Source organism: Miniopterus schreibersii, assembly GCF_964146895.1.
Source record: "Miniopterus schreibersii genome assembly, chromosome: 4".
Lineage (NCBI taxonomy): Eukaryota > Metazoa > Chordata > Mammalia > Chiroptera > Miniopteridae > Miniopterus > Miniopterus schreibersii.
The window spans coordinates 14,346,933-14,362,239 of record NC_138105.1 but is presented as its reverse complement, the minus strand read 5'-3'; positions in this window follow the sequence as shown (position 1 = coordinate 14,362,239).

Below are 15,307 nucleotides of genomic sequence, written 5' to 3'. Positions count from 1 at the left end.
TAAGGAGACTTTGATTCCGCCCTGTTTCTCCATCCTTTCCTAGTTAGCTGATCTTGGCAAGTCACTTAACTTTTTTTGATATTGCTTTCCTAATATGTAAAACAAGACTAATAATAGCACCTTGTTCATACTTGTGGTTAATTCTAAAAGTCCCGTTGCATGTAAAATGTCAGTCACTCAAAAAAGAAATGTTACTATTAGGAGAGAAATAATTCATTAGGCTGAGAAGGCAGGCTGGTGCCAGACCGGGAAAATCCTTAAGAGTTCTGCTAAATAACTGGGTTTTATATATAGCTAATATACACCAAACATCAAAGACTTTAGTAGACATAAACAGGTTTGTATATGAGAATATCACGGTGGCTCTTGAATTGGAGTGAGAAGAGAATGAAGATAAAAACAAACAAAAACCTAGGATATTACAAAAGTCTTTACAAGTGACAATAAAGGCATGAGGGCCTTAATCAGGACAGTAGCAGGGGGGATGGAGAAAAAGTGACAGAAAGGCACAAGGGTGGTGGTAAAGTTTCTGGTGGATGCTGGTGCCTTTAATAAATAAAGGTAAGAAATGGTGTGGGGGAGAAAACAATAAGCTCAAGTTCGGGACCTGCTAAATGTGAGGTGCCCATGTGCTACACATACGGGAAATCCCAGAAGCTGCTGGAAATAGGAGTTCCAGAGATAGTTCCAAGCACGGGATAGAAATATGAGAATCAACTGTGACTGTATTATAGCAAAGAAAGGGAGTTGATGGGCCTGACCAACAACAAAGCTAAAACTAAAAACACTAAAGGAAAAAGGTGGAAGAACAAGCAGCGAAAACTTGAAAGTAACCACCAATGTAGCAGACGTTGAGGCAAAGGAGAGTAGAGGTCTCAAAAGCAAGGACAGGCAAGAACTACAAGGACAGAGTACATAGAGGCAGCGCTTAAATACATAACCGTTCAAAGGACACCACTGCACTTGAAAACAGGAATCACTTTAAACCCCAGAGAGAGGTGACAGCAGCAGAACCTGAATGCAGTGGCAAAAGCCAAGGCAAAAGTGAGGATCTGGACCCCAACGGAAGGGCCCACTCTTTCAGGAGCTGGCTGGCAACTCTCCCAGGCTTCCCGAACTTTGCAACTCTGACCTTAGAGTCAGACACTGCTGTACCTAAACAGTGTGTGTAATGAGGCTGTCTTCTTACCTGGCATTCCTCAAAATGGATCTTATATAATCAGAAATGCTAGTTTTTCAAAAACCAGGTGGTCACAGGCAGTGTTTTGTTTGTCTTTCCAAGAACTTTCCTCCATTCCCCCTGTAAGAACTTTACTTAGGACAAAGAACAGAGATTTAAGAGTTACATTTCCAGTTCCTGAAAGCAGACAGTAAAACACTGATGAGGTCTTATTCATTCCTAGGCCATTACCAGGAAATAGTGAACAGTTAAGAAGAATTTTATGTAATTCAAACAATCTAGAAGCTGTATAGATATATATTAACACCATCTTTTCTTCGGCTCTGGAAATGAGCGGGCAAAACTCATTTCCAAAGTTCTCTTATTAGCCTTCAATTCCACTTTTGATTTTAAGAAAGATAAATATTTGGTCCATTATATAAATAGAGAAATAGAGATCAAAGATCCAAAGGGAGCTCACAACAGAGATTTCTGGGTATGATTCACCAACACATTAAAGCAGTGTCCAACAAAGTACAGTCCATGGGCCACTCGTGTCAAGTTCATGTCAGGTTCTTTTTTTATATTTATTTAAAGAAATGCATATGTCACAGGAGATTCTGAGGTATCTTGGTGTTTCAAAAATATCGAAAGACCTCCAGTGATTCAACGAAACAGTATTTATTGAGCATCTACTAGATGCCAGTTATCTGCTATTTGCTTTGAAAATTACCAAAGGATATAACATTTTTCCTGCCCTAAAAGAGTATTACCAGATTTATATACCATTGTCTTCCCTGTTTACAACCCCTAGATTTGGGGGCAACACAGCCCTGCTGATTGGATCACAGATACACACTGGAAAGCTCATCAACAATTACCACTCCACTCTGCCTCTCCCCACTCCCCTTTCTCTCTCTCTCTCTGTGTGTGTGTGTGTGTGTGTGTGTGTGTGTGTGTGTGTGTGTGTGTGTGAGAGAGAGAGAGAGAATAATTTGGAAGTAGAATACAGAAATTGCAGGCAGTTAGTGATGAATGCCGGTGCTGATCAATTAGGATTACAGTATTACATTTTGAAGTAGTGGCCATGATGAGCCATATATGCAAAGAAAGCCAGCAGAAGTATCCAGTCAAGAAAAGAGGAGACTCAGAGAGAAGCAGAGATAAAGGAGCACTGACAGCCAGAGAAAGGTCTTACTTCCCAATTAATTTTTCAGTTTCCCCAAGGCCACGCTGTCTCAGCTTCCACGAGATTCCTTATATCTTTACATAAAAACTTTTACTCAAATTAGTCTGAATGGCTTTCTACTCCCAGAGATTAAGAGCCTTATCTGTAGCAAATAATTTATAATTGAGTAAATCTAGTGCATTCAATTCCATCTTCTCCTCCCCCCCTCCCAGCAGAGAGAACCACTTTCTGGGCAGTAGTGGAAGCCAGGAGCTTTGAGGTCATCTCTCTCTCTCTCCCTCTCTCATCTATCATATCCAACATCACCAAGAACAGCTAACTTCATCACCAATCTCTCTCAATACCATTGCTAATTTCTTTCCCTTCATAACTGCTATCCTAGTCAAAGCTACCAACACTGCCTGCCCGGGAACCTTCTAACTGGTCCATCTATTATCTCTTTGATCTGTCCAAATAGACCTATACCAAATGAAAACGTGATCACATCCCTACTGCCCACTGCCATGCTTATCACCGTCAATGACTTCCCACTGCACTTCGTATGAAGGAGAAGCCCGTAGCAGAGCCTCCAAGACCCAGAGCGGTCTCACCCAACCTCACCTCAGCATGCACCTGGCGTTGCTCTGTCCTGTTTGGGCCTCCCTGGATTTCTCCCAGTAATTAACACTTCCCATGCTCCCTTCACCACAGCACCTCTGTGAATGCCCTTTCCTAGCCTACACCACTCTTCTGTCCCAATTTGCTTAATTCCCACCAGCCTCTGGACCTCTTCTTCAGCATCATTCCTTCAGGGAAGCCTTTCCTGACCTCCATGAGGAAGACAAACACTAGACTCTTAGAACACCACGGGACTCAACTTTATAATATTTATCGTAATTGCAACTTTAAATTGTGTGACTGTTTGATAATCTGATAATCATCTACTAGTCTGTAAGCTCTGTCTTTATTTTGTTCACACTGTATCTCCATCACCTGGCACTGTGCCAGAAACACAGGATGTACTCTGAAGCATTTACTGAACAAAGGTTAAATGACTGTAATGAGTAAGCATAAATCAGAAACAGTTCATGAGAACTAGATTCTTAATGGACAAAGCATAGGTTTACCCAAGTGGAAGACCAATGGGGAAAGAAGTTGGAGGAGTCAGGCATCTTTATAAAAGGTACTGATTCAGAGCAGGTTGAGACCACAGAGAGCTTGAGCTATCTGGAGCTTGGTTAGACACTAGGCCAGAATCATTCAAGTTGAAACAGCAGTCAAGAAATCTGTGTAAGGAGCCAGAACAGGAATATGGAAAGACTTCCACCTGACAGAATCACTCTGGATGAGTGTACAGACAATGGAGTGACCACAAAGTGGATGAACGGGTTGTCAAGGAACCAGACAGAACACCAAGTGGAGATGCTGGTGGTGAAACATGGTGAGAAACAGTAGAGAGATAGCCACAGGGGGGTCAACTTGATAATGACAGCCACGCAATAAAACTCTTTATACTCACTATGTACCATGTAACCTTCCAAATGCTTTCATACATTATATCATTTTTTTTCTTTTAAATGTATCTATTGATTTCAGAGAGAGGAAGGGAGAGGGAAAGATATAGAAACATCAGTGATGAGAGTCATTAATTGCCTGCCTCCTGCACACCCCCCACTGGGGGTAGAGCCGAAAACCCGGGCATGTGCCCTCACGGGGAACCTAACTGCAACCTCCTGGATCCTAGGCCGACGCTCAACCGCTGAGCCACACCCAGTCGGTCCATTATATCATTTTAATTCTCAAAATAATTCAACGAGGTCAGCAAGCTTATTGTGCCAGTTTTACAAAAGAGAAACCTGAAGTTCAGTAACTTACTCAAGATTAGCAATTAGTAAGTTGTAGCACCAAGCTCTGAACTCAGAGACACTGACTCTACAATAGTGTAATATTTCTTTGAGATTAGGAACCAAAATGGCCTGTTAATGAAATTGGTCTGTTATCTTAGCCACAATATGAGGTCAGAAATGGGAGAAATCAGTGAGAATCAAAGTAAGATCGGGAAGCATCTTACCAATGGTGTCATATGTCCCTAAACAGATCGGAAAACGGCGTATTGAATGTCATACTGTTTAATGAGCAGTAAGTCACAGTAGTTAACACTATGGGATTAGGAATGGGCTGAGTAAGGTTCAACATACTGGCTATACCACAACCTTGCTGTGTGGCTGTTATTTACAGTCTTTGACACTTGGTTTTGGTCTTTAATGGGAATATTAATATCTAGCTCACATAGTTGTTTAAAGGTTAAATAAGATAGTGTATTTTAAAGTCCTTAGTACACAACTAAACTGTGCACTCGATAATTAATCAGAAACGATATTTTACAGAGCTGAGATAGTCCAGTGTAAAAGGGGGAACACAGAACTCTTCTGTTGTTGTTATACCTGTGGACCAAAGGGTTCATCACCACTGACTTGACAGGTACGCATATGAGCACGGACAACCTTATGAGCTAAATGTCTCCTGTGGGGAAATAAAAGGCCCCTGTGAAGGCTGTTGAATGAAGTTGGAAACTCTGCAGATCTATTTTTGCAACAAGAAGTATTGAGAGCTAAAGTGAACTCCGGCGCGTGTCACTCAGGGTCCCCCGAGCAGCTTCAGAGCTGGCCTAAGAAGCGTCTCTAAGGCTTTCAAACTTCCACGCCAAGGCATGTCTTGCAGCACAGCCGGAAGCACTGCTCTTCCATGACGCAGCGAATCTGGTCCTGCAAAACTGGCGCACCTCTCTTTGAAAAAAGAAAGGATTTGAGGATTTTGATACAAATTCACCATTAACACTACGGTTCTTGACTTTAAGGATGGCACTAATGAGGATGCGAGATACATTCATTCTCCAACCCTTTGTAGAGAACCGTGATACATTTGGGGGCGAGGGACAATTTGGCAAAGCCTACCAAAAACGTTTTAATGCATTTTAAAATTCAGTTACATATATTTTAACAAATATAAACATTCTCTAGTACCCACCTGACACCATATACAGTCATTACAATATTATTGACTATATTCCCTGTGCTGTACTTTACATCTGTAACTATTTTGTGACTACCAATCTGTACTTCAGTCCCGTCACCTTTTTTAACCCATCCCCCCACCCCCTCCTGACAACTACCAGTTTGTTCTTCGTGTCTATGATTCTGTTTGTTTTGTTTGTTCTTTAAATTCCACATATAACTAAAATTATATGGTACTTGTCTTTCTCTGACTTACTTCACTTAGCATAGTACCTTCTAGGTCCATCCATGCTGTGGCAAATAGTAAGATTACATTCTTTTTATGGCCTCATATGATTCCATTGTATACATGTACCATATCTTGTTTATTCAGTCGTCTACCGATGGGCACTTAGGTTGCTTCCACATCTTTGCTACTGTAAATAATGCTGCAATGGACATAGGACTGTATATATCTTTTTGAATTAGTGTTTTGGATTTCAGATAAATACCCAGAAGTGGAATTGCTAGACTTACTGGGAGAATCACTTTGTAAATTATATAAATGTCTAACCACTATGCTATATACCTGAAACTAATATAAAATAATATTGAATGTCAACTGCAATTGAAAAATAAAAATTTTAAAAATATTTTTAAAATCCCATTCTCTATGATCCAGCAAACCAATTTCTAAGATTCTACTGTACAAAAATGTTTACACAAACATGGAAAGACATATATAAAATGATGTTCTTGGAAATAATGTATTAATTTCCATCAATAAAGAAATACCTTTATAAATTAGAGTATCTCCATTAAATACTATGCCATGGAGCTAAAAAATGAGAAATTAAATGCCTACTAACCTGAAAATATGCCACTGTATTAAAAGTTTGCAGAACATCAAAAATACATAATATAGTCTCATTTGTTTAAAATGTCACGTGTGTGCATGTGTGTGTACATGTTAATACCTGCGTGTATATGCTCTGAAAGGGCCCGGCTGTAATAGTGTTCTCCTGGAACAATGGTGTTGTCACAAGGCTGGTAGGAATGGGGTGAGGGGTCAGGCAGCTTTGACTTATTGTATCATCTCGGGCATTGTTTCAATCTTTAATAAAGTTATGCTTTATAAGATTTTTTTTCTGAAAACTGAATGACCAAAATTCATAGCAATGCATCTTAAAACATTCTGCCAGCATCCACTTCACTCCCATGCTGTGGCTCCTCCACTGCTCCTTTCTCCCACATTTTGAGGAAACTTCCTTTGGCTCTAGCACAGGCGGCACCTGTCATTCCCAACTATCCTCTTGCTTCTGTTGGTCTCTACTTCCTCCCTTTTTCCCAGATCATCATCGCCAGCCCCAAACCAGGCCATCAGTGTGGGACAGCTCTCAGGGGAAATGGAAGGAGAAACTACTGAATGCCTTTTCCTTGGGAAAACAAAGCCAAAAATGCCCTCCACTGAACAGGAGAAGGAAGTCTGAGGACACTAATATACTAATAAGTGTTGTCCCATCATACCTGTTTCTCTTTCTCCCCACTCCTCTCCCTCCTTCCCTCCGTCTCTCTCAAGCTTGAGTCCCATAAAAACAGGAGCTATTGTATCCCCAGAACCTACCACACACCCAAAACGTAGTAGGTGCTCAATAATGTTTGTGGAATGTATGTTTGAACAAGGCACACACCCTCAAGCAGCTTAAATCCTGCTAGCCAAGCTTATAATTTCGGTAATTCCTCTTTTAACATCACATGTGCTGCTAACTCACTATTACCTGAGAGGCAACAGCAGCAGTGAACGGCCAGCCATCAACAACAAAGGGTTTGCTTCTGGAAGCGCTGCATGCTGGCACAGGCTGTGAGCCAGGGAAGCCAGCAGAGCAGTGCTTAGCAACCAGTGCCTTCGCTATCCATTCTGGTCAGCTACGTCAAAAGTTATTCTAAACCTCATTCCATCAACGGTTCCATGTCAGACACTGCACAAGACTAGCAAACAATCAAATATATGTACGGGCAACACCTCTAAAGGCTGTTCCAAAACGCCCCTCCTTTCCCAGGGCAGCCAGGGCTGCCAGGAACTCTTGTTTACAACTCATTTGAGAGGGATCTGTTAAGCAGGAGGAAGGTGTCTTTGACCTTCATCTCCCAGGAAGGAGAAACACAGAACAGCTGTCTGTTTACACGTCAACTTCATTTCCATGACATTGAACCACTCATCTGGGAAACATGAAAATAGGAATGAGTCACTTTTTTTCCCTAAGATGTTTCTGAAGACACTGGACCCCTGGTGAGCTGAAGGATGATTGAAATTGTATGGCCACAAATGTTTATTAGCTAGAAATGGAAAGATGCTCAGCCTCCAAGTTAGAAATAAAGTACAGAGCACAATTTGTGTACTTTTGTCTTTCTGTGCCATCACTTTTACATGGTATTTTGACTTATAATTTCCAGAGAGAAGCCTCTGAATGCAAAGAGAAGCAAACATTTCCCCAAATTACTAAAGCTAAGGTTGAGACCTTGCCAAAAATAGCACAGTCATTTTTCCTGGGTTGGTGCCGCTCACCTTCGTTTAGGCGAGTCCAGCCGTGACTGAGCCAGACCACATTACACCCCCAAGAGCCCTCCCCAGATAGAAGTTTTAGTGCTTCACACATTCTATAAAAACCCCAATGGAAATGGAAAGGAACCCTGCTGTTTTCATTCGATAAATTCTTATGTATCACGTCAGTCTTGATCTCAACATTAACAGTGCCTAATGCCAGTTTGAAATGTGAGGGACCACAGAAATCACCGAGTCCATGCCCTTCACTTACAGAGGAAGGAAATTAGACTTACAGAAAGGGAGTTAACTACCCAAGGGCACAGTTGGTGACAGAGCAGAACGAAAAACTAAAATGGACTCTTGCTCAGTATTCTTTCCACTACAGCACATGGCCTCTTATCTTGCCTTGAATCGAAACAGCAATCACAGAATGATATATCAGTTCAGTGCCTCCTATGGCCCCAGAATTGGGCTATGCTTCTGTGAGAGACACACACCAAAAGGACAGGTCTCAGCCATGCTCTCAAGGAGACAAAAGGCACACATTTCTGATGTGTGAATGAAGAGTGACTGCTAATGAGTAGAGTTTTCTTTTTAGGTGATGGAAACATTCTGGAATTATAGTGGTTGCATGATTTTGCGAATGTACGAAAAACCTGTGAACTCCAAACTTTAGAAGTGCAAATGTTATGGTACTGAAGTTATATCTCATTTAAAAAGTCATGTATTTAACCCAACTAGCTCAGTTGGTAGAGCATGAGACTCTCAAAAAGTCATGTACTTCAAGTAACTGACAAGGGATCAGAATCGAGCAGCAAAAAATGACTTCTATCCTAATAGAAATCAGAAGGGCACACTAACAGGTGCCAATACTTCATGGAAAAGCAAGAACTTAAATGTGACACTTTAGTGGAAGGGAACAGCAGGAACACAGGTAGGAATGTAGGCAGGAGTAATGGAGATACTTTGAGAAGAAAGATAAGTTATATAAAAATTAAAGAGTTGTCTTCACACTGTCGGGAAAAGATACTGTGGTAGAGGTACACGGTGAATTTTATAAGCGCTTTTCAAGTTCTAAATAACTCCTGAATAGTGCTAAATAATAAACCAGTGGTAACTTTTTTCCTAGAAATTCAACAAAGGACTCAGTCTGAAAAACACAAATGAGAGGACAAATTAGGCTCTGGGCACCTGCACAACCAGGGGGTTGATGGGTGCTCCAAAGCAAAGCCTTTCTCAGTCCTATTAACCATGAAAAAGAATTGTAGGAGTCCAGGTGCAAGCTGAGTTTAGACATACAGCACAGAAACTGGAGGAGGGGATTGGTCATTATGGCATGACTTACACAATTCTGGTTTTTAAGGCCAAAGTGAGGGATTTTTCTAGACTCAAGGGCTAATATCAATTAGGAAGAGGTTTCAAAGGACTAACTCTCCTCTGTGAGATTCATGGAACTAACTGTTCAAGCCCACAAGAGCATTTATGGACGTCTTGCTTGTCTATCTGGAGTCTGTCCTCTCTTCTTCCATAATCATGAGAGAAACTTCTCCTTCTCTGCTGCAGGTTCATGTGGTTTGAACTGACTCCAGGGGAAGGCGCACGATCCAGTCTTGGTCAATGGTCTTATTCCCCACACCTTGGCCACAGTTCAGCAGCAGCACATGCCCAAGTCAGCATGCCATTCTGGAACTTTTGATAAGAATTTAGGAGAGAATAATCCTTTTGTTCAAGGATTTCTAACTCTAAAAATGATGCCAGCCTGGACCTTCTGGGAACCATCCATTGAAAGGACCTCCCGGAGAGTGAAGGCAATACACAGCCAACAGATAGAGAATCAGATTTCCAGTGACTTAATCTTAGCTCCTAGATCCAAGCATAACTGAAGCTATTGCCCTTGGATAGTTCAGATACGTGAACAAATATATCTCTTTTGGCTTAAGTCATTTTGGACTGGGCTCTTATCACTTTCAATAAAAAATCATGATAAATGCAGTATCCAATTCAAAAGTATAATTTTCCACGGGAGGAAGTGAAGTCCAGAGAGAGATAAGAAAATGCTCAACACTGCACAGTAATAAGTAGAATAATCTAGACACAAATTCAGACACCAAAGTATAATGTCATTTACCTAAAAATTCACTGTGCAAATAAAAACACATGCAAAACTGAGGGGTCACCTGTAAGCCAAAGCTGTGCAATAGAAGCACTGGTTTACCTGCCTCTAAAATTACACATTTGCCCTCAGAACAACAAAAAGCATCAAGCACCAGCGCACGCCCAATGGCTCCCTATTTTGTTAGAAAGAAACTCAAACTCCTTTCTATAGTCTTCATACACCTAATAGCGCCCCCAACTCTCCTGCAATGCCATCTTTAGCTCTCCTTCAGTCACTATACTACAGCCAGCCTGACTCTCTTTAGGCCTTTAGCCCTCACCCTTGTCTCACCCCAGCCTCTGGCGAGGATGCTTGCCCTGCGCTCCTTACACACCTGGCTCCACCTCATCTCCAGGTCTCAGGTTCAGTGTCACTCCACCAGGTAGAGTTTCCACCACAGCGGATCCTGCTTCCTATAATTCATTAACTCAAAACTCTGTTTCCAAATAGCTATAGTACATTATTATTTTACTCAATTGTTTATGTTTATTGTCTGTCTCCCTCCTGGACTTCATGTGAGCAGAGATACATCTCTAAAGACCACTGTTAAACCCCAGTGCCTAGCACTTAGAATGCTTGAATAAATATTCTAACTGAAGGAAGAAATAGATAAAACTAGTTCCCCTGTTCCTACCTTGAGCTGCCAGCTCCCCCCCGAACAGGCCTACATCTTCTTTATCCCAACACCAGAAGGATTCACTGTGCTTCCATTACCTCTTAGAAAACCATTACAAGAGCATTTCTGCCATTAAGATAGCACTGATTTCCCAGAGCCATTTTCTAGACCTAAGTTGGTTGGCAGCTGGCTCCACCAGAACCTGTGTCTAACAAAGACAGGCAGGTGGCTCCGTGCTCCACTTGCCAGTGGCGATAAGGCTTAAGTGACTGAACTGCCCTTCCCGGTGATTTGTCCTGTTGTTTTGACATGGGATCATTGTATTAATTCCGACATTGGCACCACTAGCTGCATCAAAGCAAGTGTCTTTGCTGCCAGCTTGAGTAGCTAAATATTATATTTTAGTCCAATTCAATTGTAAGTCTCAAAAGCTAAGCCTTGAGGAAAGGTATATTTAACCCCTTGTGCACTGCAGACAGTTGCTAAGTCAGTCATGCAGAGAGCTGGGAGCCAGGAAGCGTGGTCAGCTCTTTAGCTCACCCAGACCTTGTTCGGACCTTTTTGGTTATAAAAGACAAAAATAAATGGCTCAAGAAAAATTAAAAATTTACTGGGTCACTTAACTAAAAAATGCAGTAGTGTTTCTGTGTCTGGAGTCAGGGTTTCATATGATGTCATCCTCAAGTCTGAGCATTCACATGCTTCACCTGCAGGCTCCTCATGGGGGAAAGATGGCCAACAGCAGCTCCGGCCCTACGTGCTACCAGGACCAAGTCTAAGCACACATTTCTGTCAGTCTCATTGGCTCTTACTAGCTCACAAGTCCATGCTTGAAACAATCGCTGTGTCTCGGGGAATAGGAAGCTATGAAGGCCCAGGCATGATCACATAGTCACCCCAAAACTTCCAATGGGTAAAGGTGAAAGAGGACACAGACGGGATAAATGGTGATGGAAAAAATTTCTCCCCAGGGACTCCCTCCAGCCTCACTGGAGTAGACTGTAGCAGGTATTGCTAACTAATTCCTGAGTTGCCAGGTCAAGAGGTACTGATCCATGGATTTATATTTTTCATTTTAAAAGGCCCCCATATTGTACCTCATTGACCTGGTTGAACACCCCAGTGTATGGGAGACCTCAGATTGCAGTTATCCAGAACTTGACTTTGTCCTAACAGTTTTACATTCAATGTCTTGTCTTTAAGTGTGTATTTACCTTGCTGAAAAAGATCAGAAAATGTTCTATTTTGTTGGTATTATTTCTTAAGTAACTATTAATGCCATTTTTATAAATGGATATAATTAACTCATAGATTTTTTGGAAGCTTCTTTTGAAATTTTCTCTTCTCCTTTCTGAGTTTATTCTAATCTCTGACTGTAACTTGCAAACATCTGACTAGAATTGATAAAATGACCCCCATTTGAGTCCCAATCAGCTCAGCAACAGAGACTATCATGCTTAGGAGCTGAGTGTCACTGACGTAAGGTAAGAAGTAACAAACCAAAGTGTTGTAGGGAGAAAGCTCAAACGCAAATCCCTGTAAAGATTCCCTTTACACAAAGCTGAGGTTTTAGGAGGGAAATGTTCAAGGAAAGTAATTGCTAGAATAGTAACTTATACGTATGATTAAGACAGGGGATGCACTGAAAGTAGGGAGCTTTCTTAGGTTAGTTTGAATATAATGTGCCAGAGGCTCCTCCTATGTCCTCAAGCCGGCCTGCTCCCTCTGTGCCTCCATAGAGGGTAGAATTTGCTCAACATATTACCACACCCTTTGTACCTCTGCAGAAATTCTTCAATCCAGAAGTTTCAAAGTGTTTTTACAAATGTAAATTAACAAGTCTCATCATCACTTCTCTCCACAGAGATGGTTCATTTAAGTAACAGAAATTTACCTAAATGGCCTACCCAGGGTCACCTGAGAAGTCCTTTGTGTCTTCTGGAAATGGATATTCAAAGTGTAAATCTACCTTGCAGTCTTACTGCAGATCCAAATTCACTGCATCCTTTGGCAAGTCCCTTTGGAGGGACAAATCATCTTTAATCTTTACAGCAAGGCTCCTAGCAGTTGGCCTTTCCTCAGCCTCACTGAGCACCCACATACCTGGAGACCCAGACTCCAGCCCTCCTCTGGCCTATCTTATCTGCCTCAAAGGCTGTGAGGACAGAATATCCATGTTTTTTTAAGTTTTTTTTTTATTTTTTTTTATGAATCACTTTGATTTAATAAGCAGTTGACAATACTCTCTTTTATCCCCCCAAACTCTATTAACCCAGTGAACAAATATTTATTAAAGTTACTTTGTTGCCACTCACCGTGCTAAACACAGGAAACACTAGTCATGCTCCTCCCTTCATGGGATGGACAGACAGCAACAGGAATCAGCCACACTGTGGCCGGTGCTATGAAAACCACAAACCGATGGGCTGGGTGGGCATGGATGGGTCAGGGAAGCCCTCTCTAAGCAGGTGGTATCGAAACTGAGGCCGGGAGCACGAGAATAAGTCTGGTTGGGGTTTTTCTGTATCTTACAGGTTTTCATTTCTAATACAGTAAATATTGATCTTTAATATTCTAGATAAACAAAAAGCTCTTTGGGGGGAAGGGGCTTTTTGTTTTTTCCACAGTATAACGGTCATGAGACCAAACAGTAAGAAAAACACTATGGTTTATGTCAGGCCGTGATTGGTCCATTTCTTGCTCTGACCTCATAAGGCTCCATTGTGATGGAATCACAACCACTCCCCAGCCGTGACTGGTCCATTTCTTGCTCTGACCTCATAAGGCTCCATTGTGATGGAATCACAACCACTCCCCAGCCGTGACTGGTCCATTTCTTGCTCTGACCTCATAAGGCTCCATTGTGATGGAATCACAACCACTCCCCAGCTGTGATTGGTCCATTTCTTGCTCTGACCTCATAAGAAGCCACTGTGATGGAATCACAACCACTCCCCAGCCGTGATTGGTCCATTTCTTACTCTGAGCTCATAAGGCGCCACTGTGATGGAATCACAACCACTCCTATATAAAGCCCTGGCTGGGCTGAGGTTTTTGTCCGTTTAAAGCCCAGGGAGCTGATTTATGGTGACCTGTTGGACTTGGACTCATTAGCTTGCTTTTGCCATTTTGCCTTTTTTTTCCCCATTTTGTTTTTTTCCTCTTCTTTTTTCTCATTTTTCTTTTTTTAACTTTTATTATTTTTATTTTTTATTTTATTTTTTTATTTTAATTTATTTTTTTATTTTATTATTTTTTTATTTTTATTTTATTTTTATTTTATTTTATTATTTTATTTAATTTTTTGTTTTTATTTTATTTTATTATTTTATTTTATTATTTTATTTTATTTTTTTGTTTTGATTTTTATTTTTTTTATTTTTTTATTTTTCCTTTTCTTCTTATTTTGAAGCTGCCATGGCTAATGACCTACTGGCCATCCTCGCCAGCGAGGGGCCCCATGTTGGCGACTATGTCCTCTTGAAAGCCCTCGGCAAGGGCTCCCTAGCCGAGGTGCGGCTGGCCCGGCACTTGCTGACCGGGGCAGAGGTGGTCATCAAGGCCATTAGTCAGAGGGGCTTCTCTAGATATTTTCAAGAGGCTCATTGCCTTAAGAGTGTAAACCACCCGAATATAATAAAACTGTTCGAGGTGATTGCCACCCGCGACAAGCTCTATCTCGTCATGGAGCACATCAGCGGCGGGGACTTATCTGACTATCTGGAGCTGTACGGCCGCATGAGCGAGCAGGAGGCGCGAGCAGCGTTCCGGCAGGTGGCGTCGGCCCTGCAGCACTGCCACCAGCGGGGCATCGTGCACCGGGACCTGAAACCGGATAACATCCTGGTGGACAGTGACGTGACTCTCAAAGTAGCCGACTTTGGCTTTGCCAAAGAAGTTTATAACTATAAACTGAGCACCTACTGCGGCACCCTCTCCTATATGGCCCCAGAAATCCTACAGGGCCAAGCCTACGACGGGCAGAAGGCTGATGTGTGGAGCCTGGGGGTGCTGTTGTACAGAATGATGATGGGGGTTGTGCCGTTTAAGGGGGACGACATTGGGGAACTGAAGAGGGAGATACTGAAGGGACATATCTATGTGCCATTCTTTTTGTCAAGGGAAGCTAAAAAACTTTTAATGAAATTATTGAATCTCAATCCCAGCCAAAGACCGACGCTGGAAGAGATTATGAAGCACCCGTGGGTGAACAAGGACGAGAAGGCGGCCCTGGAACCGTACTGTGAGCCACCCTGTTGTGACCTGGACCCTGAGGTAATGGAAATGATGGGAAACCTTGGTTTTAACCACCTGGAGATCCAGGAGTCCATTATGCACAAAAAATTTGACAGAGTGATGGGTACATACCTGATACTAAGAATGAGGAAAACCAGGATGAGGGGCCGCACCGTGTGGGCAAGGCCCCGCCCCGCCCCTGCCCTCCCGGGCAGTGCTTCCTTGACCCAAGAGGTCCTGTTATGTGATGAGACCAAAAAAGAATCTGCCATTACCCCAAGCTACCTGTGGTCGACAATGACCGCCCCCTCATCCAGCCTGGTGTCCAGGACCACCACTGCCCCATTGAGCCTACCAAAGTCCAGGACCACCACCCCCAGCCCAGCCCCCCAGAGTGACCCCGAGGGCTCCCCCACCACCCGCACCAGCAGAAGC